General features: G+C 40.3%; 1 pseudogene; it reads left to right on the top strand.

Moving 5' to 3' along the window:
- The first annotated feature begins 4286 nt into the window (after positions 1–4286).
- On the top strand, positions 4287–6289 carry LOC129151522 (GTPase IMAP family member 5-like; annotated as a pseudogene).
- The last annotated feature ends 12868 nt before the right edge of the window (positions 6290–19157 follow it).

The raw sequence follows: 19157 nt of genomic DNA on the forward strand, positions 1-19157 counted from the left end.
AAAAAAAAAAAAAAAAAAAAAACTACAGGCCAATCTTCCTGATAAACCCTCCACAAAAGATTAGCAAACTGAACTCAATGGCACATTAAAAAGGATCATAGGCTAACATCAAGTGGGATTTCAATAAGGGTGAACTTGCTGTTATTAGTGTAAATCTGTACCATACTATGGTGGATATCATTGTTAGTTAAGACATGAATCCTAAGGTATAAGCAGCTCTTAGTAAATGCACCTTGCTAAGTGTTTAAATGTAGCACAATATTTTGTAGGCATAGAGGGAAGCAAGATGAGCTTGCCAGAACCCAACCCAACCCCACAATAAGTAGCCAACTGCAAAGAAGAAATCAATGTTTAAATTTGCATCTCTCGGATGATTAGTGACTTTGAGTATGTTTTCATATGTCTCTTGGCCTTCTGCCTTCTTTCAAAAAGTATCTATTTAGGTCTGTTGCCCATTTTTTGATTGAATTGTTTATCTTCCTTTTGTTAAGTTGTATGAGTTCCCTGTACATGTTGGGGATTAAATCCTTATCTTTGATAACATTGGCAAATATGTTCTCCCATAGAGTGGGCTTTCTTGTTGTTTTGTTGATGGTTTTTTTGCTGTGCAAAAGCTTTTTATTTTGATGTAGTCCCATTTGTTTATTTTCTCTTTAGTTTCCTTTGCTGTAGGAGCTGTATTGATGAAGAAATTGCTTCAGCATAGTCTGAGATTTTGCTGCCTGTGGATTCCTCTAGTATTTTTATGGTTTTCCGTCTTATGTTTAAGTCATTTATCCATTTTGAGTTTATTTTTGTGTGTGGTGTAAGTTGGTATGGAGGTAAGAACAGTATGGAGCTTCCTCAAAAAAACAAAAAATGGAACTCTCATTTGACCCAGTGATCCTTATTCTAGGAATATAACCCAAGAAACTAGAAACACTAATCAGAAAGAATATATGCACCCCTATGTTCACAGCAGCACAATTTGGCATAGCTAAGATTTGGAAACAGCATAAGTGCCCATCAGCAGATGAGTGGATTAAAAAACTGTGGTACTTCTATACAGTGGAATACTACGCTGCGCTAAAAGAGAAGGAATTTCTACTATTTGCAACAGCATGGATGGAATAGTAGAGCTTGTGCTTAAATAGAGCATCCAAAGCATGAAATTTAGAGACAGTCCGTTTCCTGCAGCTAGATTTGAATGGAGTCTTTTAAAAGGCCAAGAAAACAAATGGATATCAGAAATAACCACACATACATCTTCTTTTAAATGAGACAGGAGTAACCTGAATGGTTTTTGGTCCACACTTGATATTTGTCTATACTTTATCCAATATTTCCAATATGTGGATTAAAATGTTTGTTAAATTGACTATTCCTGGCCTTTCAATATAAAGTGGGAGAAATCAAGATGATACATAAAAAACTTAGCATCATGCTAAGTGAAATAAGCCTCTTAGAGAAAGATATCACATGAGCTCACACATTTATGGAATATAATGAACAACATAAATTGATGAACAAAAGCAGATCCAGAGACAAAGAAGCTTTGATCAGACTGTCAAACCTCAGAGGGAAGGTAGGGGAAGGTGGAGATAAAGGGGAAAGATCAACCAAAGGATTTGTATGCTTTCATAAAAGCCTAACTAATGGACACAGACACTAGGGGGGTAAGGGCATGACTGGGAGTGGGGGGGAATGGGGCAATAAGGACACATATGTAATACTATAATCAATAATGAAAAACAAAACAAAGCAAAAAATAAATAAAAGAAAGAAAGAAATGTTTAATTAATGAGATAGTGTATAAAAGCACTCCCTTTGATGAGACAGAGCTTTGTCTGTGAATCCTCCATCTCCTTTACTTCCTGCAGAAACTAAAACTACCCTGCAACAACCACGTCTTGTGCTTAAATAGAGCATCCAAAGCATGAAAGCTTTGACTAGTATCATGAAACTTTAGCCGTAAAGTGTCTAAGGCCAAGACAGATTCCGAGATATAGGATCTAAGAGTTGCTGGTGAGTTAACAATAGCTAGTACAGATGTCAACCAAACAATAGTTTCCTGCTGTGGATAACAAATATTCTTCTACTTGCAACAAATGAAGAAAATGCTATAGTGCAATGATTAAAATGACCCCATTTATGATGAGTTGGCCAAACTCTTCTCAAAGTAATATTTTTATTGTTGCTTTTTGCTATGTAATCTTAACTTTAAGACAAAGATTGGTGTGAAGTGTTAAAAAACACCAACTTATTTCCAAAACAGTGGCTTCTAGTTTTACATACTTTTCTTGGTGCCCAGGTGGGAGGAGCTCAATGTAATTGTTACAGGTGGTGCCAGAATATGTGTGAATAACAGGTACAAGGTTCTGCATTATGGTGGCTTTTCCCTGAAGAAATTTTCAGACAAAGTATTTCCAATGGACTTGGTCACTTATCCAGCAGTTGTTAGTGAAGTGCCCAGCGAGGAACCCATATTGGAATGACCTTTTGAACTCTAACTCTGAGAAACAAACAAGTCCCTGGTCTCAAGCCACACCCAGAAACCACCCTGAGTGTTAAACCACAAGGGCAGAGTATAAGCCAATCTCAAACACAGTCACCTAGAAAACAAAGGACAATGAGGCCAAAAGCTGCAAAACAGGAAGCACACCACAAAACTGCTTTTCCCAGTCAACATGGGAGACTGTGAGATAAAGAAATCAAGAATGAAAAAGGAACAGAAAACAATCAAACAACTGAAATAACTAGTAGAAGCCAGAAACAGGTAGGAAAACCAGTTGGAAAAAATTTAGAGACAGTCCGTTTCCTGCAGCTAGATTTGAATGGAGTCTTTTAAAAGGCCAAGAAAACAAATGGATATCAGAAATAACCACACATACATCTTCTTTTAAATGAGACAGGAGTAACCTGAATGGTTTTTGGTCCACACTTGATATTTGTCTATACTTTATCCAATATTTCCAATACGTGGATTAAAATGTTTGTTAAATTGACTATTCCTGGCCTTTCAATATAAAGTGGGAGCAGGGAGAGTAAGGTGTTTTGGTGTGTTGCTTTTTAAACTAAAGCTGGAGTGTCTAAAAGAGACGTGATTTTTATCTACTAAGGAACAGAGTCTGAAAAAGTGTAAATACACACATGAGATGATACATAAAAAACTCAGAATATTAGTTGCCCCTGAAGGGCAGAGGGAGAGAGAAAATCATAAATGAAATTCATGTGTAATGTGTTAACATTTTAATCAAACAGAATATCTGCAGTAAAAATGCCAAAATACTTATATTTGTTCATTGCAAATTTTGGATTTTTGTTTCATAAGTTCACTTAAAACTTGTTTCATAACTGCATAATATTTAAAACTGAATAAGTAAATATAACCTCATCTTAGGTATGTAACATCTTGTCTTTTCTAACAAAAAAATGAGTGACACAATATTATGCCTCATTTGAATGAGACATTTATGCTAATTCATGCCAATGGTTCTGCCAATTTCTGTTTAAATCTACTGAAATACAAAATGGTGATCACTGGGAAACAAGGACCATAGAGGCAGCCAGGAAAAACATTTGATTAAACACTGAGCAGGAAGTGAGTTTTTCTTGAATTTGTCCTCAGTGTTGATTCCTTCTCTTTGCCCATGGAACCGCCTTCTCTCCACCAACTGCTCAGAGGGCTAATCACAAACTTGCTAGAACAGAGAGAAAATCACATTGCTGTAAATGGCATTGGCTTGTTTGAAGTAATGAGAATTTCTGGTGCCTAAAACTCTTTGTGACACATGGGTATCCAGTGGCCAAGAGGAAAAGTACAGTGCACCTTCCCAGGGAAAGGTTGGATCTGGGACATGACTTCTTCAAGGACTGACATGAGAGGGAAGTACTTTTTCCAGAAAGTTGGCCTACTTTGATTCCAAAATATAAAATAAAATAATATTCCCCTCCTCATTCCATAAAGAATGGTTTTGTTGCTTTTTTTTTCATTTCATGCCTTATCCAGTTCAAGAGACATAAGTAATGGATTTGTTTTAAAATACTCCCTGCTTTCCTGTATGATGAGACAGAAAGAAAAAGACAAGCATTGTGTTCACAGTCCATTGTATTAGCTTCACCAGGTTCACTTAAAGTTATGCATAGACTTTTGAGGGGGCATAATGTAAGTTAGAAAATTAGCAATGGAAATGGTTCCTCAATGAAGAATTATTCTTAGTAGTCTGAACTGGAGGTGACCTCAGGCCTTAACAACTCCATGTGGACACTTACTTTTTATCCTTTTCCTGTTTTTATCCCAGAAGAGGATGGAAGGTCTTCCAAAGAGCAGATATGGAACTAAAGCTGAAGGTATAAAGGCTCCAAATCCTCAAGAGGCATCGTTTCCTCACCTCAAACACAGTGACAGAAACCAGTGATTTTAAACTGAAGAATAAAAAGTCAGTGCTCATTTTTTCTTTAACTTCCCTACCACCTTCACCTCAACCTCCACCAAACCCCTTCAGTGTGATGCTCTCCGTGCACATGATGTGTGGGAAATGTGGAAATGAAACTTCAAGTCAGAAGTTGCAGGGTTTTGAATTGAATTGTGAACAAATTTTATCTTTCCTTGGCCACTTTGAGCAGAAAATAGAAATACCTCCCAGAAAGATTTACTAATCATGCATGCTTCAAAACACCCCAGAACACTGCAGAAAAGGAAGAACCAACACAGAGTAGAAGAAATAAAATAATAGATTTTAGGACACTGCAATGAACTTGGAATCCATTTGGGCTCATAGAACTCTAGACCTCCCCAGGTTCTCACCCTTCTTGGTCCCTTGAAGGTTTTAGCTCTTGGCTCAGTGTCGCCCTCTCCAAGACCACTTTTGTTAACTTCCTGTAATTCAACCAGCCAAGTAGGAGATCTTTCCATCACATATACTACTAGTGGTCTTAAATTCCAGTCCTCTTCAGCCACCCATCCTGAGTCATCTCTCAGATTTTTGCCTTTCACATTAACTATGGCCCTTCTGTTGTCTCAGTTTTAAGCAGAGAACTCCCACCCAAGGAACAGAGACCCAGGGACCCTTAGCTGGTCCTTGGTGGAAGGTCATAGCTGACACTTTCTTTTCTCCTAAGGTTTAGATGAATATGTTGAGCACTTATATACAAGTGTTCATGGGAATTTGTGGGTGAAAAGAGGTGGTAATATCTTCCCATGTGTGACTTCTTATCCTCTGCCTCCTTCTAACTTCACATTTATTTAGCATGAAACTGGGCTAGGCACCATCCCTGGAGAAACACAAGGACCACTTTACTTTCAGAAAATCTATCTTCCCTGGTCTAGATGAAGGACTTGGAGCAATTTCTTCAGTGTAGCAGTTATTACTGTTGGCTATGGGTCCAAAGTAGGCTTCCTATGTAGATTTCCTATGACCCGAGAACCTCCTAAAGTTGTTGGAAAGCTTTGTATGTATTTAGATATGACACTTTCTTTGGAGGAAGGCCCACAGCTTTAATGAGATACCCTGAGGGTCCAGGACTGAAATATCAGAAGCAACAGTAGCTTAATAAGACACATAATTTTTCTCTTTCAGGAAGTGAAGAAGGTAACCAGTTTCCATCATCTTCCTCACTGAGGCTCAAACTGGTGGGAAAATCTTGTTGCAGAAAAAGTGCCAGTGAGAACAGTATCCTCTGTCAGCTTGCGTTTGAGTCCAGGCTGGGGGTCCAGGCCATGGCAAGGATGTGCCAGGTGGCCACAGGCACATGGAATGGAAAGAACATCCTGGTGGTTGACATGCCCTCCATCCTGGCGAAGGCCAAGACCAAGAGTTGTATAAGGACATCATTAACTGCTATTTGCTCTCAGCCCCAGGGCCCCATGTTCTTCTGCCGGTGATGCAGCTGGTTGGCTTTACTGCCCAGGACATAGTGGCAATGAGGAGGGCGAAGGAGGTCTTTGGGGCAGAAGCCATGAGGCACGTGGTGGTAATCTTCACCCACAAGGAAGACTTATGGAGAGAGTCCATAGGTGAGTATGTAGCCAAAACGGACAACTGCAGCCTGCAGATCCTGGTCCAGGAGTGTGGGAAGAGATACTGTGGCCTCAAGAACTTGACGACGGTGGAGGAACAGAGGGAGTAGTTAGAGAAGCTGATGGATGTGGTTGAGAACTTGGAGAGGGATAATCAGGGTAACTTCTACACAAACAACCTCTTCCACAATTCACAGATGCCCTAGGGAGGCAGGGATGGCACCCCAGAAGAGCACAGGTGCTATCTGGCCAAAGTTCAAGTGCACATTGAAGAACAAAAGTGAGACATGAAGGATACTGGGAGTCACTGGGCATCCAAGCCCGTGCACAGAGTCAAAAATTGTATGTTGCCTGATATAACTATGCTGTTTTAGCTTTTTAGCTTTTTTAATTTTCATTTCATGAAGTATATTTTCCACCCCTTTATTTTCAGGCTCTATGAGTCTTTCATTCTGTAGGGAGTGTCTTGTATACAGCATATATATCGGTCTTGTTTTCTCATCTATTCAGGTACCCTATGACCTTGGATTGAAGCATTTCATGTATTTACATTTAAATTGATTATTAATAATATGTTCTTTTTTTAAATTGTTATTTCTTCTTAGAGAAGTTCCTTAAATTTTTCTTGTAATACTGGTTTGGTGGTAATGAACTTCTTAACTTTTCTTCCCTGTGAAGTCTTTTATCTCTCCTTCAATTTTAAATGATAACCTTCCTAGGTAGAGTAATCTTGCTTTTAAGTCCTTACTTTTTAAGATGTTACATATTTCATACCAATCTCTTTGGGCCTTGAAAATTTCTATTGAGAAATTAACTGGAAGTGTTATGGCAGCACCCGTTAGGTCTTTTTGTTGCTATTTTTATGATTCACTCTTCATTTCTAGCCTTTGCCATGTAAATGATAATGCACTTTGGTATGGACCATTTTGGATTCATCTTGTTAGGGACTCTCAGTATTTCCTGGACTTGTGTGTCTTTTTCGTCCAGCAGATTAGGAAGTTTTCAGTCATTATTTTTAAAAATAGGTTATCAATCTCTTGCTCTCTCATTTCTCCTTCTGGTATCCATATGATAGGAATGTTTTATGCTTCATATTATTCCAGATGTACCTAAAATAATTGTCACTTTTAAAAATTCTTTTTCTTTTTGCTGCTTTAATTGGATGTTTTCCACTACCTTGTCTTCTAAATTACTGGTTTGATTATTTGCTTCACCAAATCTCCTGTTGATTCATTTTAGTGTATTCTTTATTATAGATATTGTATTTTTCATTTATGACTGATTCAGAGAGGAAGGGAGAGGGAAAGAGAGATAGAAACATAAATGATGAGAGAGCATCATTGACTGGCTGCCTCCTGCATGATCCAACTGGAGACTATCCAATAACCCAGGTATGGGTCCTGACCAAGAAGTGAACTGAGACTTCCTGGTTCATATGTTGACATTGAGCCATACCAATTGGGTTCAGCATGGATTTCTCATTCTTTCTATTTCCTGTCTATGATGGTTTTAGGCTGTAATCACCCTAATCCCAAAACCAGATAAAGACACTAAAAAAAGAGAACAACAGGCCAATATCTCTGACTAACAGAGATGCTAAAATCCTCAACAAAATCCTAGAAATTCAGATCCAGCATTACATTAGAAAGATCATACACCATTATCAAGTGGGATTTGTTCCAGAGATGCAAAGGTGGTATTTAATCTGGGGATACAAATCAATAAACATGATACATTACATAAACAAATTGAAAGACAAAAATCACATTGTCATATCAATAGATGCAAAAAAAATCATTTGACAAAATGATAAAAACTCTCAGCAAAGTGGGAATAGAGGAATCATATCTCAACATAATAAAAGCTTTATATGACAAACCTACAGCCAAAATCATACTCAATGGCAAAAAAACTAAAACCTATTTCCCTAAGAACAGGAACAAGACAGTGATGCCCACTCTCACCACTCCTGTTCAACCTAGTACAGGAAGTGCAGGCTATAGCAATTAGACAAGAAGAAATAAAATGCATCCAAACTGGAAAAGAAGGAGTAAAACTGTCATTATTTGCAAATTCCATGATATTGTACATAGAAAACACTAAGGACTCCATAAAAAAAAAAAAAACTACTAGGTTTAATAAATGAGTTCAGCAATGTAGCAGGATAAAAAAATCAACACCCAGAAATCTATGGATTTTTTACACACCAATAATGAATTCACAGAAAAAGAAATAACAACAAAAACAATCCCATTTACCATTGCAACAACAAAAAATTAAGATACCTAGGAATAATCTTAACTAAGGAGGTAATAGACCTATACTCAGAAAACTACAGGACATTGAAAAAGAGAAAGAGGAAGACATAAAAAAATGGAAGAATATACTGTGCTCATGGATTGGTAGAATCAACATCATTAAAATGTCCATACTACACAAAGCAATCTATAGATTTAATGCAATCTCCATTAAAAATATCAACTGCATATTTCACAGATCTAGAACAAATTCTCCAAAAATTCGTATGAAATAAAAAAAAATATCCCTGAATAGCTACCGAAATCTTGAGAAAGGACAAAGTTGGAAGGATCACAATACTAGATATCAAGATATATTACAAAGCCACTATTTTCAATACTTCCTGGCATTGGCACAAGAACAGATATATAGACCAATGGGACAGAATAGAGAACCCAAAATTGACCCAAGTCATTATGCTCAATTAATATTTGACGAAGAAGGCAAAAGCATTCAATGGAATCAAGACAGTCTTTTCAGTAAATGGTATTGGGAAAATTGGACAGATACAGGCAAAAAAAAGAAAGAAAGAAAGAAAGAAAGAAAGAAAGAAAGAAAGAAAGAAAGAAAGAAAGAAAGAAAGAAAGAAAGAAAGAAACTAGAGCACTAACTTACACCATATGCAAAAATAAACTCAAAATGGATAAAGGACTTAAATGCAAGATGGGAAACCATAAAAATATAAGAAGGACCCATAGGCAGCCAAATATCAGACATATGTCCTAGCAATATCTTTACAGATACAGCTCCTTGGATGATGGAAACTAAGGAGAAAATAAACAAATGGGACTATATCAAAATAAAAAGCTTCTGCACAGCAAAATAAATCATCAAGAAAACAACAAGAAAGCCCACTGCATGGGAGAACACATTTGCCAATGTTATATCCGATAAGAGCCTAATCTCCAAAATTTATAGGGAACTTATACATCTTAAAATAAAGACAATAAACAATCCAATCAACAAATTGGTAAAGGAGTTAAATAAACACTTTTTGAAAGTGGACATACAGAAGGCCAAGAGACATATGAAAACATGCTCAAAGTCAGTAATCATCTGAGAGATGCAAATAAAAACAATAATGAGATGCCATCTCACACCTGTCAGAATGGCTATCATCAACAAATGACAAATGCTGGCAAAGATGTGGACAAAAAGGAATCCTCATGTACTGCTGGTGGGAATGCAGACTGGTGCAAATACTGTGAAAAACATTATTGAGTTTTCTCAAAAAATTAAAAATGAAACTCCCATTTGACCCAGTGATCCCACTTCTAGGAATATATCCCAAGAAATAAGAAACACCAATCAGAAAGGACATATGCACCCATATGTTCATAGCGGCAAAATTTAGAGTAACTAAAATTTGGAAACAAGTTACATGAGCATCAGTAGATGAGTAGATTAAAGCATATTACACTTTTGTTATTATAGACTAGAGGCCTGGTGTACAAAATTTGTGCATGAGGGGGGGGGGGTGTTCCCCAGCGCGTCCTGTACCCACTCGATCTGGGACCTCTCAAAGGATGTCCTACTGCCTGTTTACAGGGATGGTGCCTAAAGCAGCAGTCAGACATACCTCTCACAATCCGGTACTGCAGGCTCCAGCCGCTCACCTGCTGCCTGCCTGCCTGATTACCCCTAACCACTCTGCCTGCCAGCCTGCTCACCCCCAACTGCCCCCTGTGCAAGCCTGCTCACCCCCAACTGCCCCCCCTTCTGGCCTGCTCACCCCTACCTTCCCTCCCCACTGGCCTGCTCTCCCTCAACTGCCCCCCTGCTGGCCTGCTCACTCCAAACTGCCCTCCCTGTTGTCCTAATCATCTCCAACTGACCCCCACTGATGGCCTGCTCACCCCCAACTGGCCCTCCTGCTGGTCTACTTACCCCCAATGGCCCCTGCCATCCCCTCTTGGCCTGATCACCCCCTAGCAACCCAAGGTCCCAGCCCCTCCTTTTTTTCTTTTTCTTTTTTTCTTTTCAGCACCTCCTTGAGTGGAGGTAAGGGCCAGCTGGAAGCAAATATCTAGGATTTATTTATCTTCTATAATTGAAACTTGGTAGCCTTGAGCGGAGCCAGGGCCAGCCATGGAGGGCAGGAAGCTTGGCTTCCTCCATCATCGGGGCAATCCAAGCCTCCTGCTTGCTCCAGCTCCATGGCCGGCAGCCATCGTGATTGGGTTACTTTGCATACTTGCTCCTGATTGGATGGTGGGAATGGCTTGTGGGTGTAGCAGAGTGTTTGTTAATTTGTACATTTCTCTTTTATTAGTGTAGATGTACACACATACACCATACCATATACTGCTATTGTCCAGTTCCTCACTTACTTAACTGAAGGATATTCACTTCTAGTCAACAATATAATGGAGATTTTAAACAAGACAAATCAATTAGTGGTAAGAAAGTAGAAGTAATAAAGAAACTGTGGTACATCCAAAAGGTAGAATACTACCCATTAGTAAAAGAGAAGAGCTCTTGATACAAGCAACTGGAATGATTATCAAACCCGTTATACTAAGCAAGACAGTTTCAAAAGGGACTTTGTTTTACTTTCTCTAGAATCACAGTTTCTGGTATGAAATCTTTCACAAATTTTAAACAACCACTGACTGTTAATGAATGAATAGTATAAACTCCCAACACTCTTCATAGAAGGGAACATGTCTCATTCTTCCATCATATTACTCACAATACATGGTATTTTTCAAGGACCTCCTTTACTGCCCTTGGAGACAAATGGGCAACAGTGTGTTCAGGGTATTTCACATGGGCTTCTCCTCTCCTTACAGTTTCTCAAGAGCAGAACCTTGCCCTAACTGGTTTGGCTCAGTGGATAGCACATTGGCTTGCAGACTGAAGGTTCCCAGGTTTGATTCCGGTCAAGGGCATATACCTTGGTTGCGGGCACATCCCCAGTAGGAAGTGGGCAGGAGGCAGTTGATTGATAGTTCTCTCTCATCAATGTTTCTAACTCTCTATCCATCTACCTTCCTCTCTGTAAAAAATCAAAGATACACTGAGTGGCTAGATTATTATGAACACCCCATCAGTACTTCGTTGGGCCACCTTTGCCTTCAATACTGCAGTGATTCTTCTTGGCATTGACTCCATGAGATGTTGAAAGGTGATGCGAGGAATCTGACACCATGCCTGATGAATAGCACTGTCCAGATCTGTGAGATTTTATGGTTGTAGAACCAGCTGCCTTGTGTCTCTTTTAACTTCGTCCCACAAATGCTCAATTGAATTTAGATCTGGTGATTGTGGAGGCCACCAAAGCAAGGTAAAGTCTCCTTCATGTTCTTGAAACCACTCCTGCACAATACGATCACCATGGCATGGCACATTGTCTTGTTTGAAGAAGCCATCTCTATTGGGATATGCCATCAACATGATAGGATGAACTTGATCAGCAATGATACTTAGGTATGTTGTGCTATTCAGACATTGTTCCACACGAATTAAAGGGCCCAAATCTTTCCAGGGAAACATGCCCCAAACCATAATACTGCCCCAACCAGCTTGAAGGGTTGTACTCATGCATGTGGGGTTCATGCGTTCATGCTGTTTCCACAAAATTCTCACTCTGCCATCTGCATGATGCAACTGGAAACGTGATTCTTCGGACCACATGACTTTTTTTCCAATGCTCAACTGTCCAATCCTTGTGTTCCTGTGTGAAATGGAGAGGTTTTATCTTGGTAACTGCAGACAGCAAAGGTGTTCGAACAGGCCTTTGGCTTCCATATCCCATACGGTGCCTAAAAATGTCAGGAGGTAATAATAATCTGGCCACTCAGTGTATATATAAGCAGAACCTTTAACTTTGCCTCATCTACAGCATTAACCTAAATGCAAGGGTAAGAAAAACTGAATGCATTTACTCGGAAATTAACCACAGTTAAAGTCTTTTTTCACATTAAACCTGTATTTACCTTTTATTGCAAGGTATATGTGCCTCTTTGTTTAATATATGCTTCTAGAAGCTTGTGATACAGCAGGTTGTTAATGGCCTATCTCAGAAATTTGTCTAAAACTCCATGATAAAACAATACACACAGTGCGCACCATATTTTTTTGAGAGAACCCAAACCTGTCTTACTGTGAGTTACTATTTCAGAAAGAATCATGAGCTTCGTTCTGTGGTTTTTACTCATATTACTAGAGGCCCGGTGCATGAAATTCATGCAAAGGGGGGGTGTCCCTCAGCCCAACATGCACCCTCTCCAATCTGGGACCCCTCAAGGGATGTCCAACTCCCCATTTAGACCTGATCCTGGTGGGTTCAGGCCTAAACAGACAGTCAGACATCCCTCTCACAATCTAGGACTACTGGCTCCCAACTGTTCGCCTGCCTGCCTTCATGATTGCCCCTAACCACTTCTGCCTGCCAGCCTGATCACACCCTAACCACCCCCCTGCCAGCCTGATTGATGTTTAACTGCTACCCTGCCCGCCTGTTTGCCCCAAACTTCCCTCCCTGCAGGCTTAATTGCCCCCAACTGCCCTCCCTTGAAGGCCTGGTCCCTCTCAACTGCCCTCCCTTGCAGGCCTGGTGCTTCCCAACTGCCCTCCGCTGCTGGCCATCTTGTGGTGGCCATCTTGTGTCCACATGGGGGCAGCCATCGTGTGTGTTGGAGTGATGGCCAATCTGCATATTACTCTTTTATTAGATAGGATAGAGGCCTGGTGCATGGGTGGGGGCCGGTTGATTTGCCCTGAAGGGTGTCCTGGATCAGGTGGGGGTTCCCTTGGGGCCTGTGGCGGTTTTCAGGCTGGCCATGACCCCAGTGACCCAAGTGGAGGCCCTGGTATCTGGGATTTATTTATCTTCTACAATGGAAACTTTGTAGCTTGGAGCGGAGCCAAGCCTTCTGCTCGCTCTGTGGCTGTTGCCATTTCTGTTTGGATTTATGTATCTTCTATAATTGAAACTTTGTAGCCTTAAGCGGAGGCCTGGACTGGCCAGGGTGTGAGGAAAGCTTGGCTTCCTCCATTGCTGGGGAAACCCAAGCCTCCCTCCTACTCTCTCTGTGGCTGCAGCCATCTTGGTTGGGTTAATTTGCATACTCTCTCCTGATTGGCTGGTGGGCATGGCTTGTGGGTGTGGCAGAGTGGTGGTTAATTTGCATATTGGTCTTTTATTAGATAGGATTGTTCTTCAGTGACAGGAGAAAAAGAATGCAGGAGACCAAAAGACCATAACCACAAGCTTTCTATATACATCTTTAGTGAATTTTTCTCCTCTAGATTTTTTCTAGCTTTTCAGACAATCTCCATCTGTAGTTTCTACTTATTTTTTGCCTTTATAACCAAAATGATCATTTTACTCAGGTTTTCAGAAAAAATCAATTGTTTGCTTTAGGTAATCTATAGATATATATGGGTATAGAATTCTTTCAAGATGAAAATAAATTTGTTGAATTACATTTTTATGGAAGGATTCAAATTGTTCCTTATCATCTTCCCACTGAAGAACAACAAATTGTCTGAAATATGAGTAATATTTTATTCATATTATTTGTTAACTTTTATTAAGTGTTCATTTTAAACTCATTTGTGCTTGGGGGTAAGGAGGGTTATATGTCCTTTTGGGGACAAAATGGTATAAGGCATGGCAAAGTCAATTTCAAGATGACAGAGTATATGACAATAGCAAATGACGATCAGGACACACTGGTAGAAGATGGAAATGTGCTTTTTGAAATCCTATAAATTATTGGTGTGGGAGTAGAAAAAGAGTTGACTTCAAGTATTGTTATCCTTATATTAAATATTTTTATAAACCAGGAAAACTCACAAAGGTCTCAGAAACATTGGTTACACACAATTTCTATCAGCACTTAATGAATGAATTCAAGGAGGATGTGGTCTTTGATGGGCAGATGGGTTAAGAAAGTGTTTCAAACTTTTAGGGGAATGGAGAAGAGATAATTTAGGGGGTAGACCAAGCAAAGCTTCAAAAACACTTGAACTTTCACCAAAAAGTGAAATTCATCTCTGTGAACTTAGAAGAAGTATTATTGGTATTTTCTTAGGTAAAACAGATTCCAGTTTTGCACAAATATGAGAGAATAGAAAACTTTTACTATAGTGAAAATAAACAAAAATTCAGATAACCCATCTTTCTGTAAGTATTCAAGACGATAGAAGTGCAGTGGCAACAGTTAGTTTCACAAAGTAGAGAGCTAGTTATTCAGCAAAGTGGTTACATTGAGGTTGAGTAAAGAGGTTCTACAAAAACATTTGACTATACCAAACACTGCTCTCTTATCTGTTTGTCATACAGCCGAGTCCTACCTCTTGTCAGAGGAAAGGTATGGGCTATTTGGGGGGAAACTGGATGGTTTGCAGGACAAGTCCTAAGATAATGTGTACTCAGGGGTCTAGGACTTGGGGAACACATGGCTCAGTGGAGGTGTCACTTAAGAAGATAAGATGGTAAACTGAGAAGATTGTCCCTGTTTAATGGGGAACCTGGGTAGGTTCAATTTTCCCATCTGTATAATGGGATGAGAATATTCATTCAGCTTCATGAAACCCTGTGAATCCCCATGAAGATCCAATGGGCTAAGCAGTCGTCAATTAGCTAGAAAGCCAGGAACACTTTGGAATGTACTGGGGTGTGGGCACAGGGTGAATGTTTCCCACATCTGTTCCCCCACTGTCAACCACTGTTGCTCCTAGCACCACCATCATCATCCCCTTTCACTGATGGGTAAGACCTGAGGTTGAGTAACTAGAAGTTGAAATCACACCAGCAATGAGTGGCTATCACTAGGCCATGGTTCTCACACTTCCAAGGCGCTGGGATCCTCCCCAGTACCCCCTTACCTGGCTCGGACCTGTGGGAGCTGTGTTCTGTGGCCTCGCTAATGTGCTTCCAGTTCTCAGGAAGGTGCATGGGGCAGATGCATAGGAAGCCAGACCTTTAGAGTTACACAGGAGCTCCCTGGAGGCCGAATGTTCCAGGGCGGAACTGCTGGGAAGGAAGAAGAAAGGGTATTGCTGAACGCCCCCTGCCCCAAGCCCTCACAATAGGGACAGGTCCTTGGAGTGGGAGCCAAACAGTATCTAGAGACCAGAGGACTGGGGCTGTGTGCTGTGTCCCCTGTGTGCTTCCTGTCAAAGCCTGCCAGCTGCCAGGCCACCTCCCATTTCCTTTTTATGACTTGTTAAAATAAGCAATTTGTAGAGGAAGAGGCTATGCAGGCAGTGATGGACCCCTAACCACACCAGATTCAGAAACAGCCCCTGTGACACAGAAAATTTTCTATGGAACACTAGCCTCTAAAACCCTACCCCCCACCCCACCCCAGCACCCATTGCAGGAGCACCTGCCCAGCCTTACTCCCCAAGACCCTTATCAAGACTCTGCTTCTAGAATGTTCCTACTTGAGATAGACAGGCACTACTGATCCACAGAGGGCCTGGAAGACCAACTCTAAAAACTTGACAATGATGGGCGTCCCAACCCCAGGTGCTCGATGCCCCCTCTCTGCCATCGGACAGAGCAGCCCCATGGGACTTAAAGGACTGGAGCATTATGTATGGGTTTATTCTGGTGGCAACTGGGAGCAGGGCTGTCATTCCTCTATTCGTCAGCTGACCGCACATTTAAGGCTGGAGCAGTGAACATAGAATAATTACCTTGCAAAGCAAGATGGAGAACACTATATGGGCTTAGGCTCCCATATCCTGTTTGGTATATTTGGTATATTTGCAATAAAGGAAACTCATCTTCTAGGTGTTGTTTTATACTGGTTATTAAACAGGAAATTGATTTATAGTATCACATCATCCAGGTGAAGTCAGAGGGCCTAACCTTGAACTCGGGGGAAAAGTTGTTTAAGGCACTGCCTGAAAGAACACTTTACTAGAGGAATGGTGGATTGCAGCTGTTTTATAATAAGAAGATGCCAGTTCTAGAAAGTTCAGACAATGGTCAGTGGTCAGAAGTCCATAACTAAGAACCTCATATAGAGGGGTATGGGGAAGTCAAGATCATCGTTCAATTTCCACACACTTGCTGATCCTATTTTACATTCCAGGCACTGTATTATCTAATGAGGACAAAGATGAAAAAGGTCAGAATCAAAGTTTCTGAAAAAGAAAATCACTGAAGAAATGCTATTGATCATGAGGAGAAACTCTTATACATTCTCTCAGAATATATGCTTCAAATTATTGAGAGCACAATTTGAGAATCAGATTGGGGATGCCATATGACATTTAGCCCCTCTCTTTGCAGTTTATATTAACACCTGCCATTATCATTATAACATTTTCACAGTAATAATCATCGAGCACCAAACTTGAGTCTTCTTCCCAAGACAACTGACAAACAACTGGGTATTTCGTGCCACTCTTTGTGCAATTGCCATCCCATTATGAAGTAAGCAAATACCAAAATATTTTTTTTTAAATCTTTACCGTTGAAAATATTACATATGTCCCCCTTTTTCCCTCATTGATCCCCTCCAACCTGCCCTTGCCCTTGGCCCAAGGCCTTCACCACCTTATTGTCTGTGGTCATGGGTTATGGCAAACGCCAAAATACTGAAAAACTCAACAATTTAAACAGACAGGTACTGTGGTCATCTTTGTATTATCAAGTGTACTAAAAAGACATGAGATCTCCAGAGCTAAAGTTCTAGAAAACTTAGTCCTAATTATTTGGATTTTTTTTTTATTATTTGGAGATTTTTAGAATCTTATTTTTCAAAGTAGTTTATTCACAATAGAATGCGATCTCTGAGGCCCAGACATTTTTTAGAACTAACACAGAATCTTAGTCAAAGTGAGACCTGAGAAGGGACATTGAGGAAGATTCAGTTCAAAATTGTCTTGGGCCCTCGCCAGTGTTCTGAAGGCCCATGCACTGAAGGGTTTCGGGATTGATTCCAAGTCAGGGGTACGTACTGGGTTTCAGGTTTGATCACTCGCCAATGCCAGGGCTCCTGTGGGAGGCAAACAATCAATGTGTCTCTCTCATATCGATATCTTTCTCTTCTCTCTCACCTCCTTCCCTCCCTTCCATTTCTTCTACAGAAATCAATGGAAAAAATATCCTCAGGTGAGGATTAACAGTTAATTCAACATGACCATGTTCACAGCACTATACTCTCATTAGCTCCATCAGAAAGTGTCTTAATTTAAAAAATATAAAATATTTTAAACTATGCCATTTCCTTTTGGAACTGATCAAAGTAGTTTATTTTGTCTTAACAGAATGATGTAGTCACAAATAATTAAGTTATAATATTTGAGGACATATATGTAGTAAAACTATGGTACATCTACTAGAATACTACGCTGGTTTAAAAAAGAAAGAATTCTTACCAATTGCAGCAACATGGATGGAACTGGAGAGCATTATGCTAAGTGAAATAAGCCAATCAGTGAAAAATACCACATGATCTCACTCATTTATGGATAATAAAGAACATTATAACCTGATAAACAAAAAGATACAGAGGCAGAGAAGTATCAAACAGACTGTCAAATTACAGCAGGAAGGCTGGGGAGGAGCGGGGGAGGTAAGAGATTAACCGAAGAACTTGTATGCATGCATATAAGCATAACCAATGGACACAAGACACTTGGAGGGGTGAGGGCATGTTTGGGAGGGGGGGCGGGCAATGGGGAGATATGGACACATATGTAATACCTTAATCAATAAAAGAAATTGGGGAAAAATGGATAAACAGATGAGTAAAGAAGCAGTTTATACAAACACCTGTTTGGTGAAAATGCCCAGAAGGGCCAGTAAGGAAAATAAGTTCCAATTCTGATTTTTGTCATGGTTTGTCCTTAGGAAATTTCTTAACTCTTAGTAGATTATTTTCCTCTTTATGTCAAAGGAAGTTAATGATAATTATCCCTCATAGTTCATGAGGTTATTTTCATCATAAAATATTAAGAATCAGCTATTCCCCCAATGCCAGCCCCCCCCTCCCTGTGCCCCTCAGGTCATCAATGGAATCCCTCCCAGGCTCGGAGCTCCTGAGTGGACCCAGCATAGCTGCTGAGGATGCGGATAACAGGAATTAACAGTGGAATTTTTTTCAGCCATGCTTCACAGAGCCCCTCACTGCTGCAGCCAGCATGCCCCTCAGGTTCCCCACCCTTGGTCCCCCATTGCAGCCCACCCAACCGGGTAGCCCACCTTGGGCCTTCCTGGGCCCTTAACCGCTTGCGGATCAAAGTGCAGTGTAAAGGTATGTCCTATGCATGGCTAAGCTAAGGAAATGCCTTTCTTGAAACACTTCTCTCACATTCAGAATAGAAATAAGGAAATTTTTATTTATTCACTTGTTTGTTTGTTTGGTTGGTTGGTTGGTTAGTTGGTTGGTATGTTTGTTGATTAGTTGGTTGGTTGGTTAGTTGTTTGGTATGTTCGTTGGTTGGTTCTTACACAACCTGAGGATGTCATCTGGTTTCCCAATGTTGTGGCCTTGAAGAATTTTCATGGATGGCCCATCCCCTGTGAAACCCGATGGTACAGTCACCTCCATGGTCTTCAGCTTCTGCCAAAGCACTAGCTACTCCCTGGTTTTTCCAAGAGAAAACAGGAGCTTTTGTTTTGGTGTTTCATTTTGTTTTGTTTTTGTTTGTTTGTTTTTGTAAGAGCCATACTGCAAGCCAGAAAATGGAATGCAGGACATAAATGGAAGTTGTCAGGAGAGACCTCACCAGAACCTACCTATGCAGCAACCTGATCCTGGATTTCCAACCTACAGAGGGTGGAAGACACATTTCTGTTGTTTATAAGCCACCTAGACCATAGTATTTCCTTACTTTCTTTTCTTTTCAGCTGCCCTAATGGAAGAAGAAAGTGTTTAAATTTCTAAAAAAA

Source organism: Eptesicus fuscus, chromosome 14, assembly GCF_027574615.1.
Source record: "Eptesicus fuscus isolate TK198812 chromosome 14, DD_ASM_mEF_20220401, whole genome shotgun sequence".
Lineage (NCBI taxonomy): Eukaryota > Metazoa > Chordata > Mammalia > Chiroptera > Vespertilionidae > Eptesicus > Eptesicus fuscus.